The 12,813-nt window shown below is 36.5% G+C and overlaps 1 pseudogene; it reads left to right on the forward strand.

Annotated features, from left to right (window-relative positions):
* The first annotated feature begins 11,630 nt into the window (after window positions 1-11,630).
* On the forward strand, window positions 11,631-12,565 carry LOC119537168 (annotated as a pseudogene).
* Window positions 12,566-12,813: the final 248 nt, after the last annotated feature.

Consider the following 12,813-nt stretch of genomic DNA (forward strand, 5'->3'; position numbering starts at 1 on the left):
AAGAAGGTAATTTTACCTCTACTTTCCATTGGTTATGTTTTTAAGTGATCTTCACATCAAAATACCCTGCAGATCATGGACAACTGAACTTTGGAGGAAGATTTTAGGTTTCAAATCACCATGTTTCTTCTCCTTATTGGGGTTGAATATTTATTCTTCTGATTGCCAGGCTCCATTACAATAGGGGGAAATATCCCCCTGAAATTGCTTTCAGTTTTTAACTTTGGATATCACGTAAATATACAAGTCTGTTTATTTGAATATAGGATAGTATTCCAGATGGTCACAATTAAGTTTATTGCAACTGCCTTGGTTTCTCTCTGCAAGAAAGAACTAAATTTGCATGTAAAATTAGATAGTTATTGGTAATTTTTAAAGTTTGAAATCTAAAGGTATCATTTTTCAGAAGGCATCACTGAGGTATGGGGGTGTGGTCTCTACTCTAGTGTCTCTACTCTCCTTCTTTATTCTAGTACCTTACTGTTTGTCAAAAAAAACTGATAGGTACCATTTGCCAAGTACCTTCACCATGTGTCTCCCTTTCTGGCACCATGTGACTTCATTTTTCTTGAGAAAAATGAAGTGATAATACCTGAAAAGGATACTTTGGTTAAAGAATGAAAATCTCATTTATAAAAGGAGCTTGACTCTAGGGAATTCTAATAGTGGAAATTCGGTTCATGTTCATCATGCTCAATTAAATATTTTTTGTCTGTGTGTGTGTGTTTGAACACATGCATATGTGTGTGCTCAATGTATTTAGGCCTCTCTCTATATGTCTAAGGAACTGGTCAACTTCTTCCTCTTCTAAACTGTTTTTATTTGTGGAATGCAACATAAGGCCACCATTTTAGATTTGACGCTTTGCAAATGTAGATTAACCTCAAACAAGTGGAGGGAGAAAATGCATTTTCAAAGTCAGCTATGCTCATGGGGATTTCTAATGGGTTCTTTCTGATTTTTGTGTAATCTTATAAGGGCATATCTCCTCTATGATTTCTGGAGATCAAGGGCAGTGTGTTGATTATTCCTAATGCATTTACTGCTAGCATAAACTGATGTGCACATAAAAATAGTGAAATAGAACACAAGGGCAGCTGCTCAGGAGTCTACAAACTAAATTTTCTGATGGCCATGTCACTGTACCATTATGCAGTATAACTTAATGGATCTGAACACAAATATCCATGATCCAGAAATATGGAATACAGAGTAACTACATGTCAGCAAAGAGCATGAACTACTGGACTAGGAACCTCAGAAAAACTCTCAGAAAGGAATGAAGAAAGGGTGATAAAATGGCATATCTCAATATGGTTATCTGTGAAATTTACTTCCTGTGAGCACCTTAAGCACATTATTTATTCTTTTCAGAGATAGGAAGATGTACATAGTGAAATCATAGTGGGCTTCCTTTATCCAAAGTACATCTCACATCAGTTTTTAGTGACTTTTTTAAACTTGCATATCATCTCTCATTTTAAGTACACCTCAAATTTAATATTATTTAAGAAGAAAAGTTTTATCAGATTAATACATCTATTTACTTTTATTATCTTGATTTTAAACCTTTATCCAATATGCAAATCCCCTCCCCTGTGCCATGCAGGATTACCAGCACAATTCCTCAAAGAAACTAAATTCACAGTATGCTATATTTAGAGAGAACATTTACACACATTTCCAGTTGGTCTGAAATATTTAATATGCATTAATCTGTAGATATGGATAGTTTCTATTAGTTTTCAGGATACTTTAATTTTCATGTTCCAATGATGTATTTTATAATCAGTATGTATATTGTCTCTCATCATCAACTTCCCTTTGTGTTTCCATGCCCTACAATAAGATGAGTAGGATATCTTGGAAAAAGTGCTGGAAATATAGCATCCAGTCCAAATTTCCCTCAATTCCTTCAAATTTCTAAACCATGCAACAGGGAATTCATAGTTCTTATATTAAAAATGCTGTTATTAGTAAGATGGGGCTCTGAAGGGCAGATATTTTTAAATAAAGTTTCATTTATCATGGAAAAAAAAAGAGAGAACAGCAAAAAGCAGATGGTCAAAAAGGTTTTCTTCAATAAAATGTTTACTTCAAAAAATTGATTTTTTTATGATGTATGAGATAAGGGACCAACATAATATCATCCAGAATAAACACAATTTAAATTTAGTTATACATCATTGCAACTCATAGTAGCTTTGGGTAAGGTTCAAGGAAAAAAAAAAAAAAAAAAAATATATATATATATATATATATATATATATATCTCCCAATGTAAAATCTCCACAGAATGGTTACTGAATCCAAGCACTCCTAACAAGGTTGAGACATCTTCACATAGCTTGTGTTTGGTTCCCAATACCTTTCAAGTTTTGAAAAGTTATACCCCAATGGAGACAAATCAAAGCAACTGTCATTCATTACAGGCCAGAGATAAATACCTTTTGAGAGGGGGACAGAAATATTTGTTTAGGGTTCTGGGTTTGCAAATAATGCAGAGCATTACCTGAGGCAATTTGAAATCCTTTTTATTATTCATTTTTTCTTCTGACAAGGGAATGTTGCTCTTCCTTACTTACATGTTATAGTATTAAATATGACAGTATATTGATAAAGGTAGCTGACCCCATCTGTATTTGTTAGGGTTCTCTAGAAACAGAATCAACAAGAGATATCTATGAACAGAAGGTTTTATAAAAGTGTGTCACACAACCATGGGTATGCATGAATCCAAATTCTGTAGGGCAGGCGGCAAACTGGCAACTCCAATGCTGATGTTTGATGAACTCTTCAGTAATCACTTGCTGGCTAGCTGAAGAAGAAGTGATAGTCCTCTTTCTGTCTTGCTTAAATGTCTTCAACTGATTGGATTAAATCCAGCTGATTGAAATCTCTCATGACCGAAGACAAGGCCTTCGTTGATGTGATCAGTCATAGCTGCAGCCAATTGACTGATGATTTAATAAACTAGCCTTCTGGTTTATTAACCAGCCACAAATGTCCTTGCAGTAACAGTTAGGCCAGTGCTTGCTTGACCAGACACCTGGACACCATCACCTGGCCAAGCTGACACATGAACCTAACCATCACACCATCTAAAACATTATCGTTGTTGTTGCTGTTGTAGTTGATGTGTAGTTGTTGTTAAACGTGTATGCCATATAATTTTATTTTGTTTCTATAAATTCATCCCAAATGGCAGGAAACATAGGTGGTTATATTTTTAGTCTCAGGTTTTCAGGAGTTAATGTAGCATTTTTGGGTTTCTGAGCATACATTTATAGTACCATTTTAGTATGATGATGAAATAATTATTAATATGTCCTAACAATTTGCACATGTATACCAGTTGCCAACATGCAGCATGCTGATGATATTTTATATTTGGTGATGGATTTCTGTGGGGGCTGCAATCATGGCATTTACTCATGCAGAATGTGGAGATACATGGAAGAAGAGTGGAAATGAAATACTCATCAAATTTTCCAAATTAACTGACCCTAACAGATTATCTAGAATAAAAAATAATATTTTGTTTCCATGAATATTGCCATTGTAGGATTACTTAATTGTAAAATTTTGAAACTCTCTCAAAGCTTTTAGAAGTAATCCAAGGGAAATCAATGAAAGTCACAAACAGTATTATGGTTTCATAGAAGTGAGAGAGATCACTTTGTATTAGGTTGATTGAGGAAGATATAATGGAGGATATGGTGGTTAAGCTGTGCAGAAAGATAGAGTTTCAGTAGGCACAGTCTGTGTTAGTGCACTGGATAAATGAAACAAGCATATTTTGGGAGATACTTCAGTGGACTTACTTCAGAAACTGTCAACTGTGCACTTAGCCAGATGAAGTACACTCAGTTCTTGAAGATATATGGAAATTATACTTTGTTCCATTCTAATCATACTGAGTTACCTGCTGACTTGCGTCAGTCTTATTACTTCTACACTGGCAACTCTTACGTAAAACTCAGTTTGTTCAATTGTGACCCTTATATAACCTGTGTTCTGGACCCACTGTCTCACCAGACAGATATATTACCTCATTTTTCTTTGTCCATCAGTTCCACAATAATCAATCAATGCTATCAATCAACAAATTAAATTAATAGTTAAAACAGAATAAGAATGATGTTTTGACAATTGCTATTTAGAAACACCTTCTCGATTGCTTGCATTATCTTAGCACTTTATTTTTACTCATCTCATTAACTTTTTATCCTCTATGACAGGCTGAGTACTAGAAGGAGGTACTCCCCAGGCTTTTATGAAGACATGTTGCTTAAGTAAGCACTCTACAACATGCTTAGAAGAAAAGATAATTACTTTTCTTGCTCAGTGTATTGCTGGGGGATTTTTCCCTTCAATCAATGGGTTAGGTAGGCTTTATGTCCGTTTCACATCTCTGTCTCATTCCAGGACCCTGGCTGAAGGAGTAGTAGCTACCTGGGGCAAAATCATCACTTGGCAAATTTCAGGCAAGTTTAAGCAAAGCCAAACATTGCAATCACACTTTTGTAAGGTATCTTTTTAACCTTATAGATTTTCTTGTCTCTCTGATACCTTCCTAAATGATAGTGCATTGGTGAAAGAAATCACATAGCCAAGCATCAAAACCGTATATTAGAGATGTATACTTTACCCACAATGAAAGAGATATTAATCTATGTTGAAGAATAATTAAAATTATTGCTAAATTGTTTCTCTTAATCTATATGATTGTGATCATAGGTAGAGAAATCGGCTTCTCTTACTTTAGCCTTCCACAATCATTTTTGACAAACTATTTCTGATGCCCTCATTTTATTTTGGCATCTACTCTATACTAGTCTATCAACGAGTTGATATTTTTTCATGAGGAGGAGGACGGTGATGACAGAATAATCTTGACTTTCTAGTGACATCAAATCAGGGGGTTGTGCACCTATAAATTTGGAGATGCTTGTTACACTGCCAAGATCACCACCATAATATCACACATATTCCATGTTAATTACTAACCAAAATTCTTAGCCTTACTGTGCCAGTTTGAATGTATTATGTCCCCCTAAACTCCATTATCTTTGATGTAATCTTGTGTGGGCAGAGATATCAGTGTTGATTAGATTGGAATTCTTTGAGTGTTTTTGTGGAGATGTGCCCCACCCAGCTGTGAGTGATGACTCTGATTGGAAAATTTCCATGGAGGTGTTACCCCACCCATTCAGGGTGGGTGTAAATTAAATCACTGGAGCCATATAAATGAGCTGAGAAACAGAAGGAACTCAGTGCAGCTGAGAGTGACATTTTAAAAGGAGCTACAGCCAAGAGGGACACTTTGAAGAAGCATAGGAGCTGAGAGAGGAACTGCAGTTTATCGAGACATTTTGGAGATGGTCTTTGAAAGCAGACTTTCGCTCCAGAGAAGCTAAGAGAGGACAAACACCCCAAGAGCAACTGAGAGTGACATTTTGGAGAGAAGCTGAAGCCTAGAGAGGAACGTCCTGGGATAAAGTCATTTTGAAACCAGAACTCCGGAGCAGACACCAGCCACGTGCCTTCCCAGCTAACATGGGTTTTCTGGACACCACTGACTATCCTCCAGTGAAGGTACCCAATTGTTGATGCTTTACCTTGGACACTTTATGGCCTTACCACTGTAAGTGTGTAACCAAATAAACCCCCTTTATAAAAGCCAATCCATTTCTGGTGTTTTGCATTCTGGCAGCATTAGCAAACTAGAATACTTACTATTGAAAAAACAAAATAAAAAATGTTGACAAGGATGTGAAGAAATGGGAACACTCATTTATTGCTGCTGGGAATGTAAAATGGTGCAACTGTTATGGAAGACATTTTGACAGTACTTCAAAAAGCTATGTATAGTGTTATGATATGACCTGGCAATCCCTCTACTAATAACTAAAAGCAGAGCCTCAAGCAGATATTTGCAATGATTTTCATAGCAGCATTGTTCATGATTGCCAAAATATGTATGCAACCCAAGTGTCCATAAACTGATGGATCCCAAAACAAAATGTGGTGTATACATACAACGGAATATTAAAATAACATATATATATAGAGAGAGATATATGAACAGCCCTTAAGTTTATCAAAATACAAGGATAGGGCATATCATTTATTCTGAGGTCTATTCTTCATGTGACTTGTCCTCATACTGCTGACTTAATGCTGTTAATTTGACCTATGTATAGTGGGCGTGATGGTGAGTGGGGCAGGGTGGGATCTGACTTCCACTCATGCTGAGGAAGCAGCCAAAAATAGTGTGGTTAGAAAAGATTCTTGGCTCCAAGATACAGATTTAGAATGAGGGGTTTTGGAATACTTAATTCATGCTTTTAGAAAACCACAGTCACTACGGAAAATAACCAAGCATCTCATTTCCAGGGCAGCTACATTCTCTGCATAAAGCGTTCCTCTTGAGGGATCCAATGTAGAAGGCTGGCCTGACCCTGCAAGAACAGGAGGACACTGTCACTGAGAAGGGAGCCCAGGCCATAGTTAATAATACCTGTGGGTGCTCCCACCCGTAGGCAGGCTCAGATAGTTGGGGCAGCCCAGCACACTGGACTCTGAGGACAGTTTCTGGAAGGAATATCAGGTAGTAGCACAGGTATATATTGGATGACAGTTCCCAGTGCCCTTTATTGCAGCTACCACCATAGACTGGAAGCCCCAGACACTGAATGTGTGCACCTTCTGGGCAGATATGAGCCTGGAAGAGTAGCGAGAATCCAGACCCATGGAATGTGCCAGGGAGACCAACATGGTGGTCACTAGAGTGAACTCTACAGAATAACTTCTATATTTTTTTCAGTGTAAGGGATTAGATTGTCCATCACACTGTGACCTGTAAACCCCGATGGCAGTGCCTGCCCCACCTGTGTTAAAGTCTGAATTTCAGGCTCATATTCAGTAATGTGACAGAGTTTTACACAAAGTGAAATGAAAATGACAATAAACTTGGGTTACAGAGTCCTATTTTATTCTGCTTTGTCAACACTAACCTACAAATTTCATGATTAATGGTGATTTTCTCACCATACCTAAAATGTGGTATATGCAAACAATGGAATATTATTCAGCCATTTAAAGAAATGAATTTCTGATCCATGCGACAACATGGAAGAACTTTGAAGACATCATGTTGAATGAATTAAGCCAGACACAAAAGGATAAATATTGTATTATCTCTCTTATATAAAAAAATTAGAATAAGCAAACTCACAGAGTCAGAATCTAAAATGTAGTTTACCAGAGGATGGGTAGGGAACAGGTAATAGGAGTTAAGGCTTAAAATGTACAGAATTCCTATTTGGAACAATGGAAATATTTTGATAATGCATGGCGATGCTGATAACACATCATTGTGAACATAATTAATACCCCTGAAATACATTTCTGAGTATGATATAAAAAGGGAAATTTTATATTTATATATGGTAAGATAATAAAAATTTTAAAAATCCATGGGACTAAACTATACAAATGGTGAATCCTAGGTTAAATCATCGAACATATTGGTAATAAAACTATAAAAATATGGTTTCATTATTTTTAACAAATGTACAACAACAAAGCAAGGAGTTAATAGAGGGTGGTATATGGGAATCCTTAATTTTATGCATGAAGGTTCTGTTAACCATGATTTCTCTAAAAATAAAAGCTTCAGAAACATATCTCTAAGGATAATGATAAACCCTATTTTCAACAACAGTGAATGAGACATCTGAAAAACAGAAATGGATTAAAGAATCACAGAGTAAAAACTCTTTATATAACATAATATTCATGGGAAAATATATGCATATAAAATATCTATGTATAGTAAATATATATACACACATGTATATATGTATACCATATCAAGAATATATCAAGAATATCAAATAAAGAATTTCCATAAGTCAGAGGTAGAAGCTGGACATCTCAATTTTCATAAGACTCTTAGTTGATGTCTGATATGCATACCTAGTTGAGTATCACTGTCCTAGAAAGCAGAGGGTAGACACTCAATTTTCAAACATTTCATTGTATAAGGGAACCTGTAAGTTTAAGGAAGTTATATCTAGTTGGGGAAGTAGACACATGAAGGCATAGTTATAACACACTGTGCAATTGCTCTAAGATTTTTCACAGGTTCTTCTGGGACCATGGAAGAGAAACCTGTAATTCTGCCAGAGGAGGAGAGGAGGCTTAAGGGATTTTGCCACAAATGGTTAATTCTTAACATGCACAGGAGGCTGGATGACTCCCCTTTGCTCCAGGTCCATTTGCAGGGTCACCTGCAGGGCTTTTCCTTTTCCTCTGGGTACAACACTGAGCTGGAATCCCCAGAGGTTCCCGGGCCATAAGGAAAGCACTGAGGAGGCAAGATGAGACTCTGTGGGTGAGGATAAATTGGCTAACACTTCAGAGAAGCTCTAGAGACTACATGTCACCTCCATTTCTTATTTACTTTGATATATGAGTCTAACGATCTTCCAACTTACTGGCAAGTTTCCTGATGTTCTCACTTTCCACTTGCCTTTCTATCCTTTCAAGCAAGCATTCACCTACTTTTATTCCACAGAGATCACCTAGCAATTTTGATGGATGTCAGTAGCTCCACCATCTAAAAACTCCATATTGCCTGTGAATGCAGGGGTGGTAACCCATGGAGATCAACCAGATTCAAGCCCACAATCACAGCCCAAGCTTTTGATGAAGCCCAAAGCCAATATCCTTGACCTAGATCTAGGGTGAAATGGTTTGCTAAGTGGTAGAACTTTTGCCATGCATGATAGTTTAAATTGTTTTTCAGTGATGATATGCAAACCACTGACCTGCCAGTGGGCACTGTTGAGAAAACAACTTCAACCACTAGGAGTTTTTGTCTGTGTAATCCGTCCTAACTCAGCATACTACTGCTTTGGTTTAAATCTTTGATTTACATTATTCCTCTTTTGATAAAAATGTAAGAAACCTTATGATTCTGACAAAAAAAGTTATTTATGAGTTCATACCTTTTAAGGTTTCTTATAGGGTGGATTTTGTATGGATTTTTTTTTTAATTTAAAGATAGAGTTCCTCTCTATTAGGTTATAGTTTTCATTCATTAACTGTATGACAGTGTATGTCAAAACAATATGTGCTTACATGGGTTACCATGAAGTTGGTGTGAGGAGGAAAAACAACAATATTATCAATGGAAGGACATTATGTACAAAGTTACTGTTAATCCTTAACCAAGTATTCAAGGATTAATCAGCTTTCACTGAATAGTCAAGGTAAACAATCAAACAAAATATGGCATAGCTATCAGCAGAAATGCAAGTAATTGCTTAAGTTTGGTAATACTGGAAGTATCAGATTCTATTCCATTTCCCAAACCATAAATGTAAACAGTTTCATAATGATGTTTATAGTAAAGAATCCCTGAAAAACAAACAAATAACAACAAAAAACTACTTCTTTCTGTGGAGTACCACATGCTTCATTTTAGATTATCTTCAGAAGCAATAGCATGGAAGCAAGAAGCTTACAGAGTTTGTGTAGGGCCTAATATATCTGCCTGGGGAAATGGAGGAATAAATGTGGGAGTAAGGGTTTTTGAGTGTCTGGCAATGTATATAGCTTGACAGGGGAGAGGAGAGGGTTTTGCATGCCCATCACAGTGCTTGACAGCTGTGTCTTCTTCAGAGCTTTATTGAGAAAAGACAGAATGATCAAATGAGCATGATAGGAACAAAAACCTGGCACCTGATATGGAGGCATTTTGTAACAACTCTGTACATGTGTGGCTTCTTTTGATATTAGTGGTGAGTTCCTTCTAAACTTGAATGTAATAACCATTCATTCTATTACTTGTGAAGTTTTCTTTTCTTCCTGTTTTCTACATTGCATCTAGGTACTCTTTCTTCTCTGCTAGTTTTTCTATTATTTCTTATCCAGTTAGTACAAAACTTTATTTGCTGTAGATATGTTTATTCCAAAACTGCATGTACAGGCAACCTAGAAATGGAAACCAAATAAGAGAAAGAATTCAATCCGGGGAGATGACGTCCAAATGTTCAACTCTGGGATAGCAGTGCAAAAACTTAGGAGTATGGCCTTAGCAGTAGCAGTTCAGAAACATCTCGTGCATGTACTGCAGCTTATGGAATGTGATTGTAGAGATAAGAAAAATGATAGAGAGGAGATGAGGAGAAAGGGCAAAATCTATATGTGCAAGAAAGAGAGGAAAGTAAAGGGTATTGTGAGAGAATAAGAATGTTTTTTGAAAGAGAGTCAACAATAGAAAGGTTGTGCACTGATTATATCCATAAGGAATCTGTAGGACTTTTGCATCATATGTGAGAACAGAGGAGGTCAGGAGAAGAGTGCAAGGCAGCCTAGTGAAAAAGTGACCACGCTGTCACTTTATGGAGAATGTCAGTTCTCTAGTATCAGGGATTGTGAGGAAAGCAAAACATGAACATGAAATATATACTTATTTGTAATGTTGCCTGTAACACTCAGAAATACTAATGATTTGTTTAAATAATGTGAAGAAGTGATCTTCACTAAAACTGCTTTCATGCCAGCACAAAACCTCAGCCAGACCATGGTTATGTAAAATGTTCCAATTTTAATTTAAATGCTCTATTTATCCCATTTCCCCCTTTGGTTTATTCCACTTATAAACTATCATTGACTCTCTGGGATTTATGATTCCCTCACAAACAGATATCATTGTAACCTAGGATTTGGGATACGGAATCTGTGACAAAATAAGGTAGTACCCATGTGTAGTGGAATAATTCAATATGTGGTCTTTTGTACCAGGCTTCTTTTACTTAGCATTTTATCGTTTCATCCATATTGTAGCATGTGCCATTATATCATTTGTTTTTATTGCCAAACAATATTTCTTCTTATGACTATACCAAAGTTTGTTTACCAATTCATCAGTTGATGGGCTTTGTGTTGTTTCTACTTTTAGCTACTATGAATATGCTTATGTGAATAACTGGTTACAAGTTGTTTGTGAACAAATGTAGCCATTTTGCTTAGGCATATGATAACCTATGTTTAACATTTTGACCAACTACCAAACTGTTTCCCGAAATGGCTGAACCATTCTACAAATCCATTAGCAATACAGATTCAAAAATTTTTAAATCCTTGCTAATGTTTTGCTTTCTCTTTATTTTTTTCTGCTGCAATTGGATGAGTGGAAATATTATTGTCCTGTGGTTTGACTTGTATTTCCTCCATGCTGATCCATACAATTTGCAAATTTATAGAGCATAACTATCCTAACAAAATACCTTATAAAAAATAGAGGCAGGTAAATTTGCAGATTGTTTTCTGTATATGGAGGCAAGGGAAAATATTTGGAATATTTGTATTTGCCTGCTGATGATTACATATAGAGATTTATATTTTTTCTTAGTTTAATTGTTATCCTATTAATATTGGTCTTGAGATTAGTTCTAGACATTTTTTTTAGTCCTAACAGTTATTATAAGAGAATACCTGGAATCTCAAACATTCTATCTACCAAATGAAAAAAGCACACTCATTTGAGCCAATTTGTTTGTGCCACTGAGGGAAGTCTCTGCTGATCCTCACATCCTGATTCCCTCATACTTGCTATGTCAGCCTTCAGCAACTCAGAGGTGGAAATCTCTACCTTATTCCTAATCGGGATTCCAGGGATGGAGCCAGCTCACATTTGGTTCCTATCCCCATTTGCCTCTTGTATCTCCTTGCCATCCTGGGGAACTTGCACCATCCTCTTTTTCATATAAACAGAGAGCTCTATGAATGAGCCTACATATTATTTCCTCTCCATGCTGGCAGTTTCTGACCTGGGAATGTCCATCTCCTCCCTTCCAACCATGGTAACATTCTTATTCAATGCCACAGGAATTTCCCCAAATGTCTGTTTTGCTCAAACATTTTTCCTTCATGGATTCTCAGCTACTGAGTCATCAGTACTTCTCATCATGTCCATTGATCGATTTATAGCCATTTATAATCCTTTGAGATACACCTCTATCCTTACACGTTCAAGATTATTACAACTGACCTTGTATTTGCTGGATTAATTATTTTATTTGTTCTTCCTTTTTCCTTTATTCTAAAGAGTCTGAAATTTTGTAAGAAAAGCCTTGTATCCCATTCCTATTGCCTCCACCAGGATGTCATGAAGCTGGCCTGTTCTGACAACAGTCTATATCAACCATGGTCTTTTTGTAGCTTCTATAGCAATGCTAACTTGGTGCGCATTTCTGTGTCTTACATCCTGATACCAAAAATTATTCTTGGCTTTGCCACACACAAGGGCTATCTTAAGGTAATCAACACTCACACCTCCCACATCTGTGCTGTATGCATCTTCTATGTACCTATTGTTACCTTGGCTGCCCTCCATCATTTTGGCAAAAATGTTTCTCTAGTGAATAGAGTCATTATTGGTGGTATCTTCCTTCTGGTTCCCCCTGTAATGAATCCCAACGTGTACTTTGTGAAAAGTTAGCAGATTAAAAATCTGATCCTGGAGAAGTTATGTGAGAAATGGTGTTGATGGGAAATTTCAGCTACAAAGGAAGCCCTGCTCAGTTGGCAATTCCTGCACAAATATAGGTTTGTAAGAATGAGAATGGAAGAATGGAGATTGAACAAAATGACACACTACTTAACACCAGTAGGCCAATACAATTTCAAGACAGTGACTTTATTAATCAGCAATAACATTCTAGATTAGATGCCTTGGGAATTAGGTGTGGGGTAATAACATGCTTATAATTATTTTGGCCACCTCCTTTCCCATTT

The sequence above is a fragment of the Choloepus didactylus genome, chromosome 6 (assembly GCF_015220235.1).
Source record: "Choloepus didactylus isolate mChoDid1 chromosome 6, mChoDid1.pri, whole genome shotgun sequence".
Taxonomy (NCBI): domain Eukaryota; kingdom Metazoa; phylum Chordata; class Mammalia; order Pilosa; family Megalonychidae; genus Choloepus; species Choloepus didactylus.